The sequence below is a fragment of the Panthera leo genome, chromosome D3, assembly GCF_018350215.1.
Source record: "Panthera leo isolate Ple1 chromosome D3, P.leo_Ple1_pat1.1, whole genome shotgun sequence".
NCBI lineage: Eukaryota > Metazoa > Chordata > Mammalia > Carnivora > Felidae > Panthera > Panthera leo.
The window spans coordinates 77,380,906-77,397,687 of NC_056690.1; the positions used below are offsets into that span (position 1 = coordinate 77,380,906).

Here is a 16,782-nt window from a genome sequence, read left to right on the forward strand (position 1 = left end):
TTCAGCCTACTTTGCAAATATTAACCAATTAATCTAATTTAAAATAAAATACACCGAAACGTCTTCCCCTGCTGGGGAGTCTGCACGGCCACTGGAATAATATTGGTTATCTTTAGAGTCCGGCCCGGCCGTTCACACGCAAGTGAGCCTTTTTAAAGGGCTTATGGTGACATGTTTTTCAGATCCTTCCATTTTTGTCCTGGTTCCTGGGTTAGCATAATTAGGTTGACGTGGGGTTTCTTTCTCCTTTTAAAAAAAACCTTTCAACTGAGCGCACGTCTGTGAAAGAGGTAGGACCCAGGACCCGGGGCTGGATAAAATAGCCTACCTCGTGTGTTGGTAATGTATTGTCTCCTTCTCGTTTGTATTCACGATTATACACACCTCTGTGGGCTGCACGGGGTTTATAACATGTATCTTTTTGCGTTCTCGAGGCTATGGCCACCTGCTGTATGTACAGTATGTGCTGGCTATATTTGTACACCATCTCCCTTCTTGAATTTAAAGACCTACCTATTACATCTTGTTTACTCAGTATCATTCCCCCAGTTAAAAAAAAAAAAAAAATCCTGCAAGAACTGAACATGCCATGTTTCAATCTGGCCCCAGTGGCTTTTTCTCTGAAAGCAAAACGTGTGTCTTTTACACCAGGGCTTTCTCCCCACCCCAGGGGGTGTCTTCCATTCTTTTGTGGCTCAGTTTAAGGCGAAAAGGGCTCCAAACCACTAACTAGACAGAGGAGAGCCCCTTCTTCCACCTCCAGGGAGAATTTCAGATTTCCTTTATCTGAAGATAGCGTGCCCTCTTCTTACTTATTTGCCACCATTGCGAGGAGAACAAAACACCACCTTGGCGTCAAGATCCTGGGTAGAGGCTCACGGTCTTTTTCAACCATCTTTGGCGAGGCCTTGCTTCCTTCCACTCGAGTAAGTTGCGGCTTGGGGCCACGGCAAGGACTGGGTGAGAGCCCGAAATGTCGTTGGAAAAAAAAAAAAAAACCCAACAACCCCCAGCAGCCCTCCCTCCAGCCCCTCGGCACCACCACCCCGCTCTCCGGGGCGAAGCTGCAGCCCGGCGGCCCCGTATGGGCGAGACTTGGCAGGTCGGCGGGGCTCCTCTCGCAGCCGCGGAGTCGGCGCCGGCCGGGCGTCCGCGCCCGCCCGGCTGCGGGGCTTCGCGCTCTCGCCTCCCTTCTCCCCGAATCCTCCCTTCCCCCACCGGCCGCCCCCTCCCCCTCTGCCGCGCTCCCTTTTGTTCGCTCGCCGCTCGGGCCGCCGCCGCCGCCGGGCCCGTACCCCCAGCCGTAGGCCCCGGCGTGGCGGGCCGCCCCGCCGCCGCCGCCGCCGCCGCCGCGCGGCCTAGAGCGCGCCGCCCGGGGAGGCGCGGGGCCCGGGCCGGGCGCACGGCGAGGCCGCGGCGGCGGCGGCGGCGGCGGCGGCGGCGGCAGCGGCGGGGCGGCCCGGGGGGCGCGGGAGCCGGCAGCCCGGGAGGCGGCGGCAGCGGCGGCGGCGGCGGCGAGGCCGCTCCACCGCACACGCACACACAGACCCCGGCAGCGGGAATGCGGATGACACGCCCGTAACATGGAAGCCGCCGCCGCCGCCGCCGCTACGACGACAGCAGCAGCAGCCACAGCAGCAGCAGCCGGCGGCGCCGCGCTGAACAAAGGTCATCCGAGCTGCGGCCCAGACGCCCGGGCTTGACCGCTGCGAAGGCCAACCCCGGGAAGGGGGTGGGTGTGCGCCCGCGGGGCGGGGGGCGGCGAGGGGCGGCGGGGGGCGAGCGAGGGGGCGAGGGCAGCGCAGGACGGGGCGCGCGGGTGGGCTGCGGGGAGAGGCGGGCGCGCCGGCCCCTCGTGCCCACCCCTGCGGGCCGGGGCGAGCGCGTGAGGCTCAGGCCCCTTGGCCTGACTGCAGTGGCCTGTCCCACCCTGGCCTTGGGGACGGGGCGGCCTTCGCGCCCCGCCAGCCTCCTTGGGGGGGCCGAGGACGAGCCGGTTTCGCTAGGCCCCACAGGTTCAGAGAGGGGGGCCACGTGAGCGCAGGAGCCCGCTCCTTCCCCCCCACCCCCTCCTCCAGCGCTGGCGGCTCACGGAGGATTCCTGAAAGGCCGCTGTGCCCCTCTTTCTCACTGCCCCTTGACTCGCCCCCCCCACCCCCACCCCAGGCATCCCTAGTTTCCTACCCCGAGGTGAAGGGATTTGGACTTCTCCCCCCAGGTGCTTGAAAGAAGAGAAGGTTGGAGGAGGAGGAGACTGGGGGGGCGGCTGGTGGTGGTGGTGGTGGTGGTGACAGGGCTGGGAGAGAGAGGAGAGGGACGGGAGGAGGGGGCTGGGTGGGGTGGGGGTGACAGGCAGAGAGGAGCCTGGTCAACAAGCCAGCACCACTCTGCTAGGAGGCCGAGGCCGCTCCTGCAGCCGACGCATCCAGTGTGAGGAGGCACACATAGATTGCTTTCTTGGGGGCTCTTTGTCAGCCACCAACACAGAGAACACACACTGACACACAGGTACACAAAGATGTGAGCCAGGTTGTGGGAGGTAAGTGGGGGAAGGAGAAGGAGGGGGAAACAGTGTCTGCGGTGGGCTTTGGGGTGGAGGGGCCGGGGGGATGGGCCCCGAGGGGCTCTGGGGTGCTTGTGAGGCGAGCATTTCCAAGGCTGTGTGCTTGTGCGGCGGTGGGGGGACACACGATGACCTTCCCCTCCTCACGAAGACCTAAAAGGGAAGAGCAACCCCCAGCGAGATCCCCTCCGTGCTGATGATTTTCAGGGACTTGTTGGCAACTCAGGGAGGGTTGCCATAGCTTTTTTATGTAGGGTGACCAGAACCGGCTGAAACTGGTTTGAGGCAGATCAGCTCCTGAACACAATGCAGTCACTGAGCTACTACAGTGGGATAGCAGCTTCCTCCCTTCATGGCAGCCAAAAGCAGAGGACCTTGCAGGAAGGTACCATCCCAACACAGTATGTGAATGCACACTTAGACACCACACAGCACTGGTATGTGACTAATGGAGCCCTAAAAGATTCTGTGCAGAGAAGATGGGAGAAAAGGTGCAGGTTTGCAAGGTCTGAGATTAACTTGGGCTTTTCCTGCCTTTTGCTTTTGCTTAGGGGATGGACAAGGAGCTGAGATTTATGACCCTTATTAAAGAAAAAATGTGCCTTGCTAGGGTGGGGACTCTTGGTGTATGCAGTCTCTCTCTCTCTCTCTCTCTCTCTCTCTTTCTCTGTGTTTTTAACAAAACAAAACCAAAATGAACTGATGGGTTTGTAATGGTAGTTTTGTTTGTTGCTGGAGAATGCTACTTTGCATGCCTTTTTTTTTGTTTTTGTTTTTTGTTTGTTTTTTTTTTTTGTTTCTCTCTTGCAGGGAATGTTCTGTTTTGTGCTTTTCCTTTTAGAGGCTACTGAAGGGTGTTGGGGGTACTTCTGACTATTATGAAGGCCAAAAGGTAACAATATTGTTCTAGGAAATGAGCATAAATGCGTTCCAGTGATGCTGTAAGGCATACATGCTGTCTTTTTTTTCCTTGTAGGCCTGTTGACTGGGGCTGCTTTTAACCCTTTCATATTTGCAGAGAATGCAACCGTGTGACAGTAACTGAACATTGGGCCAAAGTCTTTCCAAAAGGTCAAGGTTCACAAGGTGAGATACGATATTTTGAGCATGAATTTAAGTGTTTATCTGAGGATCCATTCCGAGACAGACTGACAGTGGATTGGTACCCTGGAGAGAATTTGGGGTTCAGAGTGGAGAAGAAATACTCTTAATGTTATCCAAGTGTAATGGGATTAGAGTGACTTTATGATGGTATTGCTCTCCAGACCAAATCAGAATGACTTCATTAACTCGCATGCGGGTAGTCCTTTAGAAGAGGCAGGCCTGGAAAAGAAGCAAGTTTAGAGAATGGTAGGCATCAGGGCCTTGTGGAGAATGCACTGTTTTGCATAAAGACTAAAGCAGCACACATATAGCGTGATCCCGTCGAGGACAAAAAAAAAAAAAAAAAAAAAAGGAAGGACTTGGCCAAATCGAGGCAGCCTCGCCTCCTTTTTAGGATTTGAAGAGTCTGAAGGTAGATTTGCCTTTTGTTCATTCATCACCTTCCTTTTACCTTGAGCTCTGTGTTAACCTGAAAGGTTTTTCACTCCGAGTCAAGTGGCTTTTATTGATTTTGGGGGCTGTGGACGGTGAGTTTGCCATTGGATTATTTGTGGCATACATTTTAATGTGGAATGCTAATGCAGTACCAGGAGGAAACCGGCTGGTCTGGCTTCATCTGTGAAAAGATGCCTGTTAACTCCAAGCTTTATAAGCAGTGGCTGGTAGAAAATGTCTGATGCCTGAAGAGCGTGCAGTGAGAATCGAGCTGGCATTTTAAGGCACCCCCAAAACCAGAGGTTTGAGAGTAGCAGAGGGGAGAAGGCAGGAACGAGGGTAGCAAGATGAAGAACAAAGACAGTGAGCGCTTCCGGGGGAACCCTGAACGTTTTTGCCTTGGGGTTCCTTGTGAAAAGACTACAACTGCCCCACACAGAAACACCAGCAGCTCCAGAATCCTCTCCAGTACGATGTCAGCAACAGATAGAAGGAGTTCTGTCTTCTGGTTTGGGAGAAGTACAGTCAAGAGGTGCTCGCGGAAGGCAGGATTGGAAATAAATTTCTCCCCTACTTTGAAGAGGGGATCTTGTGCCTCTCCCATTTCAGCAGAAGAGCGCCTTTTCTGAAATGCTGAGGATCTCCGAAGATCGGGAAGTTGTGTGCTGGCAGTGGGTGGGCAGAATATCTGCAGTGAAGGGTGTCAAGCACGCAAGGGTTTTTTATTGTTAGGAATTTTTTCATGTGATCGCAGAGCCTCCAGGGTGTGAGAAAACCGGCGAAAGGGAAAACGAGGGGCATGGTTAGCTCAGATGCGCGGTGTAGTGCTTAATAAAGATACGTGTAATCTCGGACTGGTATCCCGGTAAATAGCTCACACGATGGAACAGAATTCTTCACAAATCACTGTGCTAAAATTGGTTTTCAACCCGACATCTTTTTCGACTGCCAGAGGTCCTGTGTCTGAGCGTGGTGGAAATCTGCTTGCGAAGCAGATCGCAATCCACGTTGCATGATATGCTGTTCCTGCCTTTCTGGTGCCAACTAAAACTCAGATGGCTAACATGATAAACCTTAATTAGCTTAATACAATCAGCTGTTTTATAATTTAGGCCCTCACTCCTGTCTTTAGAAAGTCCGTGATTTTTTTTTTTATTTCACTTGGACAGCCGTCTCCTCCTCTCCTCGCAGTGGCCGTTTCCGGATAGTATGTGGGAGAGCCCTTTTTTTTGTAGGGCACTGCATGTCGCAGAATGTTCTGGTTGACTCTCTCCGCGGTTTTGAGCTTTGTGACTCCTCCTTTCCCTGCCCCCCCTCCCCCCCCCCCCCCCCCCAAGGCTCCTGGAAAATCGCATTTGTTTTGCATTTAGGCCAGTCTTTCCAGCTGCAAGTGCTGTTTAAGCCTGGAGAGCTGGTTCTCCAAGCCAGCAATCAGGGGCTCATCTATGGACTGAGGTTTGTCTCAGGTGGCGATCTCTGGCTGAGGTATAACAATGTAGCAGGCCCAGGTCTCCGCGGAGAGGAACAGAGTTTTCTGGGCTCTCGCGAACGTGAATATGAGTGCGGAGAATGAGCAGACAGCACTCTTCTTTCCTGGAAGAGGCAGGAGGGAACAGGGTGGCACCTACACTGGGGGCCCCCACGCTGGGGGCCGGGCCTGTGCCCTCGCTGCCGCGGTCACCAAGCGGGCAGCCACACCTGGAGCCTGGTCGGGATTGCCTGCGGCCGTCTCCAGGGTTGACACGACGGCCATCCCCTCTGGAGGAGGAATGTGTGGGCTGATGAGGGTACTCTGGAAAGAAAGTGTCACGGGGTGGTTGAAGCTTCATTTTGGTCATTTGCTTCCTTCGAATTAGTTTTTCTATGTTAAGAAACATCAGAGTGGGGGCTTTTAGGGCCCCCCAGCCTCATGGTCCAGGAGAAGAGGCTCGCTTCTCTCTCTTTCGCCCCTCTTTTCTCCCAAAGAGATTCCCTGCCCCCACGCACTTTGACTCCTTTTTAAAAAAGGGGTTACGGGACGAAGGGAGCCAACCTGTACATGGAATTTTCTGTGTATCCCCTTGACTGGGAGGAGTTAGAATTTTCAGAGTTGTGTCTCCTGTCCTCCTTTATTTCTTCCCTTGAAATGCATCCTGGGGTCCGTCTTCTGTTGGTTTCGAATAACCTTCCTCACAGCCTTGCTAGAACTCCCATCTAGCTGGTTCCCAGCTGGGGCAGAGGTTGCCCTGATGTGGGGACCTCGGGACGGTTGCCAATACAAGAGAAACCGAAAGTATCTGGGGGCAATTTGGGGTGGCCCTCTCCTCATTCCCCTGATATCTCTTCCTAATCACTACAATACGGTGACCACATCCAGGGTAAACATTAAGGACATCCACACCTTTGTGTTGATTATATATAATCTTTAACCAAGCCGTGGTTAAATAATTAACTTTTTAGAACTTTTAAATTTACATCCGGCGAAATTTACCCCGTGGCGAATAGTTGTACGGGTTTTGGCACAAGCATATAGCGCTGTGTATCTGCCACCAGCAGGCTCAGGGACTGGTTCCATCACCCCCGAAACTTTCCTCCTGCTGGACGTTGGTAGACCGATCCTTCCCACCCCCACCCCCACCCCTGCCAGCCGCTGATGTGTTCCGTCCCTCGAATGCCACACGGACGGCTTCGTTCACTTAGCAAAGTGCATTTGAGAGCCATCCATGCTGTGGTGTATCTCCATACTTGGCTACTTTTCTGTTGCCAACCTGGACACGGCTATGTGGGCCTATCACAGTTGATCCGTTCTCTGGCTGCGGGACGTCAGGGTTATTTCCAGTTGTGGGTGCTTGTGGATAAGGCTGCTGCAAACATTTGCATGCAGGCTTTTGTCTGAACGTCAGTCTTTATGTCTCCTCCCTGAAGACTTTGGGGTCGTGGGGTGGCTGGGTCGAATGGTGAGTACGCAAGGATTAGAAGTTCGAATGAAAATACATTCAGCACTTCTTCCTAGCTCGTGGGAGAGAGAGATCTGGCCTCGTTAGCGACAGTTAAGACTTCCCAAGCAAGAGATTGTGGCAAGCATTATCTGAAGACACACGAGAGGTGAAGACAGTAATAGACCACTCACGAACGTGGATGACATACTTTACAACCCAGAACTAATTGGAGTTAGCCAAAAGTGGAAACAAAAAAGCTGCGAGTGGTAAAATATCCTTTATTTCCTACAGCAATTATTTTTAATCTCCTCAGAAACATTTGGCAGTTTAACCTTCACATGGGTCTTCAGGTTCAGTAAGACACGGAACAACAACACTCGGAATCCTGGAAAGTGGTACCAGAGATCTTTGTTGAACTCTGAGTTACGTAACCAACGTATTACGAATGATAGTTTGTCCTGATTTTTTTTTTTTTTTGACTGCCAAAATACGGGTGTTGTTTTAACATCTGTAATTATTATCCAGCTTTCATGCCTTTTAAGGAAGTGAAAAGACTTAAGCAAGATCTGGGCAATGCAGTAGGGAGATTTGGGGAGCAGACTCCTTTTTCTAAAATTTTTATTTATTTATTTTGAGAGAGAGAGGGAGGGAGAGAGAGAGAGAATCCCAAGCAGGTTCCGCACCATCCGCGAGGAGCCTGATGTGGGGCTCAAACTCACGAACTGCGAGATCATGACCTGAGCGGAAGTCGGAAGCTCAACTTAACTGAGCCCCCCCAGGCGCCCCCAGCTTTTTCATACTTTAAAAAATTTCTTGGAGGATAAAATAGCGTTCAGGATTGTACAGAATGAACAGACCAAGGCTGTGGTGCTGAGACAGAGGAGAGCCCGAGAAGTGGGAAGTGATGTTACTTTGGGGATTATTTCCGCCATTTTACAGATACCGAATGTTTAGTAAGCACCAGATGTTGTGCTAGGCCCTGGGAGTACCAAGGGAAAAGGAATCCAGAGAGAAACCTCTAGTGGGAAGTAGCCTGCAGATACTATGATAGGAATGTGAATGAGCCACCTAGTGCCCGGCGTGGAGAGGGAGGAGCCCTTGCAGAGGTGGCTTCTGTGCTGGGAGAGGACCGAGTGGGTATGGCAAGCGGGCAGAGACTGGGGGAACAGCACGGGAGTCTGATGGAGCAGCCTGTGGAAAGGCGCTGAGCGAGCCTGGTGTTGTGAGCGGGGATGGGAGAGTAGGGGTGGGTGTGGGAGAGCAGGAGGTGAAGTGAGGAGGCAGGCAGGGGCCCAACTTCTGAAGGTCATTCCACACAGACCATTTGACCGGGGACTTTAGGCAGTAGAAGCAGAAAGCCTTCACTTTTAATGACAGAGGTCCCGAGGCAGTTATCTCAGGACGGAACGGAGGTTCTGGAAGCTCTGGAGGCTGGAGGCAGGGAGGTCAAATGAGGGGACCACGGCAGCACATCTAGGAGAGAAGAGGGCTTGATCTAAGGCACCATGTTGGGATGGAGCCGTGGTGGGTGGGGTAGCGGTCGGGGTGGTGGAGAGGAAGGAGCGGAGGAGAGGGCCGAGGTTGCTCCTTGAGGTTACTTGCTGCTGGTGGTGGTTGTCTGTGAGACACTGCATTCAGAAGGCAGAATGGATTTGGAAGGTGGATGTGATACAGGGAGTTCAAGTTTGGGTTGAGTTGGCCGTGGGAGGTGCCCTTTGCTGCCTGGATCTGTTTGGGTTGGAGGTCTAGACCGAGAGGGATTGGCGTGGAACAGAGACGATAGAAGAAGAAAGACGTAAAGAAAAGGTTGCGTTTGGGGTTCCGTAAGGTGATGGTTTACATAGTCAAGGCCTTAAAGGAGGTGGGGCTGAAGAAGGTAAGATGCGTGCTTTGGAAACTTGGAGGGCAAGACCTTTCCAGAGAGGCAGGAAGCGGTATTAGCGGCCGACCCCTGCGGACACCGTAGCTTGTCTGGTGATCCTTTCCATTGGTTGCCCATGCAGTACCGAAGCAGCGAGATGAGCCGCGTTCTTTTTTTCCCCGTGGTGCAGGTGGGACAGTGACACAGAGACCCTGGCCAAGGCCTGCCAGTTCATAAATGATCGTAGCGACACAATTTGAAGCCTGCTCCTCGCCACTAGGCTGTTCTGCTTTGGGGCGGCAGGATTGGTAGGCATGAGGAAACCATGGAAAGGGTTTAGGGGTGTGGAAGCTGGGAGGAAGGGCCTGAGAGCGGGCACAGGTAGGCGCTGGACAGTAAAGGCACTGATAAGGTTCACATTAGAGGCGGCAGTTGATGACGGCCGAGGCGAGAAGGTAATGGGAATACAAGTCTCCCTTGTAATTATCCCTGTTTTCCTGACTTCATTCATCACAGAGAGAGGAGAATCTGTACAGTAGAGGCAGTGTGAGAAATAGCGGCTTGAAAAGGTTATGTTTTTTACTGGGCACTGTAGGGTGAGGATACAAATTGGAAGGGAAGAGGAACAGAGATGGTTTTGTTTTTGTTTTTATTTATTCTTTGAAAAGGATGGACTTAAGTTGAAAGTTGTGCTGAGAAAAATCTTTTGTTTCAATAAGAGGTAAACACAGTTAGTTAAAAGAATTCTTTGAATCGTCTTGTGCAGACAGGAAGTTCTGAATTTTTCCTCTTTTAGAAGGAGACAGGGAGAGCAAATTCTACGTGATCTAAATCTGGAGACTGAAATAAGTAATTTTTAGACAAACTCAAGAGTGGCCTTTGTAGCTGTCCCATGTATTCCCCACTAAGTAACCTGTAGTTAGTTGATGGTTGCTAAAAATGCAGGTTTTGTATTGTTTCCAGTTAGATATTCGTACAACTTTACACAATTGGAGATTCCGGACATCTTGCAGGGTTTACAGAGGCCTAAAGATAAAATCAAGGTGTTGTTGTTCTTGAAGGTTTTCTCAGCCCAGCCTTTTCTTTGTGGGACACAAACTCTTGCTTTCCAGAGGCTGACTCATGGGTCTCGTAATGGGTATCGATTTTGATCATTTGTTTGTGAGGAACAGATTCTTTCTAGGGACTGAATCGTAATTGGATTGTTGAAAAACTTACTAAGTTAGAAAATTCAGAGTCCTGTGTTTTGTTTTGTTTTGTTTTGTTTTGGTTTGGTTTTGAAGATTCCCTAGCTGGAGATAGATATTTATACTTGTCTTCTCATTTTCTTCTACAGGGAGCCCAAATGGGGAGGGAGGGTGGTCAGTAGGTAGGTAGAACTAGAACCCAGCACTCTGACCTCCTGGTCCAAGGCAGGATGCGTCATCACCGTCTCTCTGCCGTCCAGTGTTTATTATGTGTTTGGTGGTGTAAGAACCAGTGCGTATTTACAGTTCATATGTCACGTGAACCACACAGGGACTCATCGGGAAGCTGGTTTTCAACTGTTCTGCTGATTTAACGTGGCGAGAGTGGGAGAGGTAGTTTGAGGTCTCTAGTTTGAGAAGCGATCGTGCCTAGTGTTGTGGTGAAGCGTGGGGCCTCAGTGCATGGAGATTTTCAGTTGCCTTTGCCTGGCTCGCAGTGACAGACACCTGTTTGCCCAGCCTTCGGTGATATAAGCTTGCGTTCTGCCACCAACTGGCCGTGGGACCTTGAGCAAGTTCCTTAGATCCTAGGCCATACTTTTCTTGAAGGTCGTTATGAAGAGTAAATGTGTATAAAGTGCTTAGCAGAGAGCCGGGAATGTGGTAAGTCCTCCCTAAAACCTTAGCCGTTCTGTGTTCCTGAGTGTCCCTGGTTTAGGGGCAGGGCCTTTGCCCTGACATTCTTTTCTCATCTTAGAGGGTATTGTTTCTCCTGTCCTACCTTTTACTTCGTTTTTAAGTAGATTTTTTTTTCCCCCGGGAAAATACACAGTGAGCGTCTCTTGCCTTGTCTGTAAGGTCTTCAGTTACATCTGCCCAAATTGGCATAAAGTGGGCGACATGTAGGCAGGAGGGTGGCATCCTTGGTCCCACTTGGCCGTGCGTTCATTTGTGGTTGGAAAACGTTGGATGAATTTTGCGGTTATCGTCTCATACTTTGTCTCTGCTTCCAGACGAATCCACTCTAGTCCGTGCTGGCCATAGTCTAGGTGATGTCATTTACGTTAACCAGAGTTAAAAAAACCAAAAACCATGACTGTGAAAGTACGGCAGGTTAGCCACAGCCCCTGTTCTGTCTTTTCCCATGTCCCTCTGCTTCCCGGGTTTGCTCGGCAGTGGCCGGATACTCATGAACTCGCACGTGGGGATTTGGTAGTGATGGAAGACTGAGTGGAGAAGGGATCCGAGGAATCCGTGAATGACGTTCTGTTGGCTAAAACTTCTCTGTCAGTAGGGTGGGCACTAGCCACATCCGGCCGCTGAGTTTGCAAGGTGGCTGGTCTTCACGAGGTGAGCTGTAGGCGTGGGATACGCAGCAGGGTTTGAAGGCGTCTACAAAAGGGACGTAAAATATTTCATTAATGCCTTTTTATGTTGATTACATGTTGAAATGATGCCGTTTTTGGTGGAATACAAACTGTTACTAAATTAAAGTTATCAAAAGGATGAACTTAAGATTTGTTTACCCTCCCTTCGCCCTTTTTTTTTTTTTTTCCCCAATGTGACTACTAGAAGATTTAAAACTACGTATGTGGGGACAGGGCTGGTCTGGAATGTTGGATGGACATCTAAATTAATTTAGCAGTGAACTTTCTCTGGTGCCCTGAGGTGTTCATATTCACTGACGTTGAGTTCCCCTCTTGGTTGAAAAAGAGAGCGTGAGAATGATGTGATGTCTCCTTGTTAGGGAAACCCGTGCTCCCCTGGGTTGGACCTCTTTTCTCTCCCGGGAGTTCCTCATTTATCCCTCTGCATCACAGGATCCAGACAGCCGTGCCAGGCAGGTGTGTGCTTCAGGATGGAAAGGCAGCGTTGATCGCAAATCTGCCACGTGCTAGATGCTAGATACTTGTCGTCCCCTGTGAAGTATAATTAACACCCCCCCATGAGCTCCAACAGAGGTGAAGTGAATGGTCCCGGGTAGCACCACTAGCGGGCGGCTGACCCTGGATTCGGACCCGGGACGAGCTGGTTTTGAAATCATGCTGCCTTTTCCAAATACCGGCTCCTGCTTGGTGCTGGTGTCTTGTGCCTCCCGCCCAGAGTCCCATGCCTGGTCCGGGGCGCCCTTCCTGTCCAGATAGCATTTCGCACACTTTGATTTTCGTGCCAGCCACGTGGGGATTCGTTGGATAATGCAGGTAGTGATTCGTAGGGCTGGTGGGGGACGAGATTCTGCATGGCTGACACGCTCACAGGTCATGGTGGTCTGCTGGTCCCCGGACCACACTTTGAGTAGCACAGGTCTGCACTGCTTCCCTTGGTTTCGGACCTGCTTCCTCAGCTTCCAGAGTGATCTGATGCTGCCTGACTCTGCGGGGGCTCCCCCTGCGGCTTTGCATGTGATGCCGGTGAGTGCAGATGGGTGTCAGAACTGGGTTTTGCCCGTAGGTGCCGAGACTGGCCCAAACGCTGGTTTCTGTGTGCACGCGATCTGACCAGAGCAGTTTATGCCTGTTCCTACATCACTGCGTCACTCCTCCTTTATCGTCTTGACCACTTTGGCACCTGTAGTCTGATAACACAGAAGGTAATTTTAATACTGAGATATGTGGCAGGGGTATCCGTTTTAAGTCCTTGTGAGGGAGACCGTCCGGCCTTAAATCCACACTTGAGAGAGACTGCCGTGTTTGGTTCAGGGAGTCAGGATCTGAAGACAGGGGAGGACTCAGAGCTGTTGGCCGGCCACAGTGTCAGCCTCCACGGCCGACGAGGGATCGAGGTGACTTGTGAATGGGAGTCCCCGTGAGCCCACCTCACAGAGAGGTGCTGGAAGACCGGCTAATGAACCCCACCCGCTTCTCCAGCACATCATGAAGACAGCCACTGGGGAGTCCTTGGATCCGGGAGGTGTTGGGGAAGGGCTTGGTCTTCGGCCAAACAAGAAATTGAGTTTCAGGAAGGAGTTCGGTGTATTACGTGTTTTGAACTCTGAGAGCTGTGCGAAACTTTCATGTATTTTTTAAATTTGGGAACGCGTGTTGATGAAATCAGCAAATGATAGAGCGATGTCTGTTACATGAGAGAGTTTACCGTCCCCGCGTCTCTGTAAGAAAGCTCCATTTCACAGACATCCTAGTTGAATTTTAGATCTTACTGCACATGTGGACTCTGAGTTCTAGGGCATATAAATCTGGCACACTGGGTAGGATTTGTAATGGTTGGCTAAATCTGTCAATTCCCTGTTTGGTGCAGAATCCTGTGCCTGGTGTGGGAGCGTCTGCCTGGCCTGTGAGTGGCTGTTGAGGAGTCACAGATTGCTGGAAGGGGAGTGGGGTGGGGCCAGGGGGAGAGCAACAAGGCTGGGTGTTCGGGACGGGCAAGGCCGTGGGGCCAGCCCTGGAGAAAGGGGTTGGCACTGAGGAAGTTCGTCTGAGTTGGGGGTGAGTTCAGAGCCTTACTGGAGCACACCAGGTATCGGGGGAAGTTAGGAGCCCGAGGCTAGGTGGAAGGACACCCGGAGGATGTCAGAAGGCATAGCAAAGGCGGATGGTCACGAGTCTGGCGGGCGGGCACGAACGAGCAGACTATGACGACGTGGAACAAGTGGGTACTTCAGGTCCAGGACCGCGGCGACAGGCGATGGTGGGAATGATGCGCGTGCCCCCAGGAGAGGCCCACGGGAAGGTTGTGGGGTGAGCGAGCAGGTGAACGAGCGAGGGCGGTGTGAGCCACCAGTGCTAGCGATCGCCGGATACCTGAGTCGGAGCCAGCTTCGCCTGGCAGCCTTCATGTGCTGTGGCGAGTGAGGACCCTCGTTGCTCAGGTGGCTGGCGTTGGGAGTAGGGACCGGGAGAAGCAGTAGCTCCTGACAGCGTAAGAGTCACACGGGCAGGCGTTACGACACAAGATCGTTTGGAGTTTGCGTGACTTCACGGGACACGTGATCAAGACCTAGCTTTTCAAACTAACACCGGCAGAAGAGGAGCTGATCATACGGCCGTGGCTGCTGCCAGGAGTAACTCCATCTCCCTGCACACAGTTCGCTGTGTCCTTTGCGGGGCCGCGTGTCTTCGGCTGTCTCCTTGCGCCTCTCCCTTGGTAGAACCGCGGACTCTTTCTGGCGCACTTGGCCCGCGTGGCTGTCCCACAGCCCCTGTTTCCACGTCCTTCCTCTAGACTGCTAGTAACGTCAGCTGAATTCCTCAGTCCAGCTTCTGGTTCTCAAGACCACGGTCTGGCTGGTCCTGGTCTAATCAGCTGTGACTAAGAGGGCGGGGTTACTGCTGACCCCAGAAGGGTGATAGTTTTCACTGGGCTCGTGAAGCACCCCCGAGGGGTCTGCCGCCTGACAAGAGGGTGGTCTCATCCTGTTTTATGCCTGAGAAACCTGAGGCTCCGAGAGATGAACACACGTGTCAAGGCTAAGTTGTTGGGAGTTGGCATTCCTGCCTGGATCTTTCTGACCCCAATTCTACACCCTTTACTCTCGGTATGAGCTCTTTTGAGTGTAGAGATGGAATCTTTTCTCCATTTTCTATTTACTCAAAATCACAAAAAAAAACATGTTTAGCTTTTTAGCGTTTGCTCCCTTAAATGCGTAGTGAGTGGATGCCGATTGTCCAGTAATGCACTGGACTGAGATCCTGGAGGGGGGAAATTTGGCCAAATGGCTGGAGCATTTGTTCAAGCCTCATGTTTAGGGTCTCATGGGTACATAGATGTATACTTGAGGCCCCGCCTAGGTAGTTGTGTGTGTGTGTGTGTGTGTGTGTGTATGGATATGCATGTTTGGGGCCCCTCATAGGTACATATCTGTTTGGCAAAAGGCAAGTCTGGCTTATTGGGCCAATGTTAATTTTGGGAGAGATTAAACACATAGTTTAGCACTTGAGTAAGAATAATTAGGCCTTAATGGTTTTGATTTCGATGACTCATAGAAGTGTAAAACATTTCTTTCTGTTCCTCTAATTTTGAGCCTTAGGATAGTGTTGACCTCCATTGGAGTTTCGCATTTAGCTCTAACCTCTTTGGTTACACAGAGCTCTTATTTCAGGCCACTGAGGATAGGAAAAACTCGTCCTGCATGTGTTGTGCTTCTTAGAAGACCTTGCCGGGCCATCCCATCTGCAAAAGGCACTGAAGGATGTTCATTCTGTCCCAGGGAGTTGCTAGGAGTTCTGATGGCATTGATCTTGTTGTCATCACCTATCTGAGACCATCAGAGCTGTGGCTTCATTTCTTCTAGGGCTTTCTCTGTGCTACAGTCGTCTCGCTGACCTGGTGTTGATGTTACGATAACAACAAAAAAACTTACTATATTCCAGATAGCCCACGTAGGAGTGAGCACCTACTTGGATTGTTTAATTCGACTTTCACAAAAACCCTAGGAAGTGGATCTTGTTATTTCCATTTTTCATTTGAGAAACAGAAGCCTAAAGAGGTTAGTAACTCGCTCAGAGTCTTGCAGCTTGTAAAGGGAAGAGCCAGGACTCCCTCTGATTTGTCTTACCCCAAAGCCCATGCTCGTAACCGCTACAACATACTGTGGTTTATAGGTGTCATTTCTATCGCTAGTCGGTGGCAGCCTCAAATATCTTTGAGGCTCAGAGCCACTGCTTCTGGGTCAACCAGTATTTCTCCTGTTGTCTGGATCTGTGAGGTATTTCTGGCTTTCTCCATGACACTGATGTATCGTGGCTCTGGGTACTGAACGTAGGTAAACGTTGAGAGGTCCCTTGCTCCCTTTCCTGATTTTTCTTCCTTTAGCATACATATGCGTACCTACTTTGTGCTTGTGCATTTAAACATTTTTTTTTTTAACGTCTATTTATTTTTGAGAGGCAGAGAGAGGCAGAACATGAGCAGGGGATGGGGGCGGAGAGAGAGAGATACAGAATCTGAAGCAGGCTCCAGGCTCTGAGCTGTCAGCACAGAGCCTGACACGGGGCTCGAACTCACAAACGTGAGATCATGACCCGAGCTGAAATCGGACACTCGACCGACCGAGCCACCCACGTGCCCCTGTGCCTGTGCATTTTAAAACACAAATCGCCTCCTTTGGGCATGATTGTAGAACCGGCCAGGCGTTTTTGTCATCATTTCTGTGGCATTAAAGTTAAGGCAGAGCCCCTTTGGAATTGCCTTTTTAATTGTTCTTCCTCCATATTTGGAGATTTGTTACATACTCTTTCCTGAGTCATCTTGGGTCCGTGGGGAGGTGCCCCTGGAGAGGAGCTACCTGGAAACACGACTTACAGGTTGTTCAGGAAAATGGGCCGGAAGCGTCTCCCTCACACTCCACTCCAGAATGCATTCCTGTTTCCTAATACTACCCCCCAAGGAGAACAGTTACTCTTACCTTGTGTCAAGCCTGTCCCAACGATGTCTCACCCCAGAGCTTCCGGCTCCTGATACTTTTGGGTTAGTGCTCCCCGGCGTGAAGCCTGGGTCCCCGGAGTGGAGATTCGCACTGGGAGCTCACAGTAGCACTTGAAGGGTCAGGGAAGCCTTGAGAGAAGAAAGCTGCGTGTGCGTGTGTCTGAGCACACGCACGCACGCGATTGACCCGGCACGTCCCGCGTTCCGGGGCTGTGGAGTCCCTTCTCTCTGGTGGAACTTTCCTGGGTGAACATCCTTCAAGCTGTTGGGTTGTCACTGATGAACTTGGTGAAAAATGGGAGGGCCTTGAGAGGAATGGGGAGAGAGCTTCCA

The 16,782-nt window shown here is 51.5% G+C and overlaps 1 protein-coding gene across 1 annotated transcript in view; it reads left to right on the forward strand.

The window, feature by feature from the left end:
• Positions 1–681: 681 nt before the first annotated feature.
• Positions 682–16,782, forward strand: part of ZNF532 (zinc finger protein 532) — a 109,939-nt gene continuing 93,838 nt past the window's right edge. Inside the window, 2 exon segments of the mRNA XM_042910029.1 lie at positions 682–926; positions 3,540–3,649. The gene's annotated coding sequence lies outside the window, so the exon portion shown is untranslated.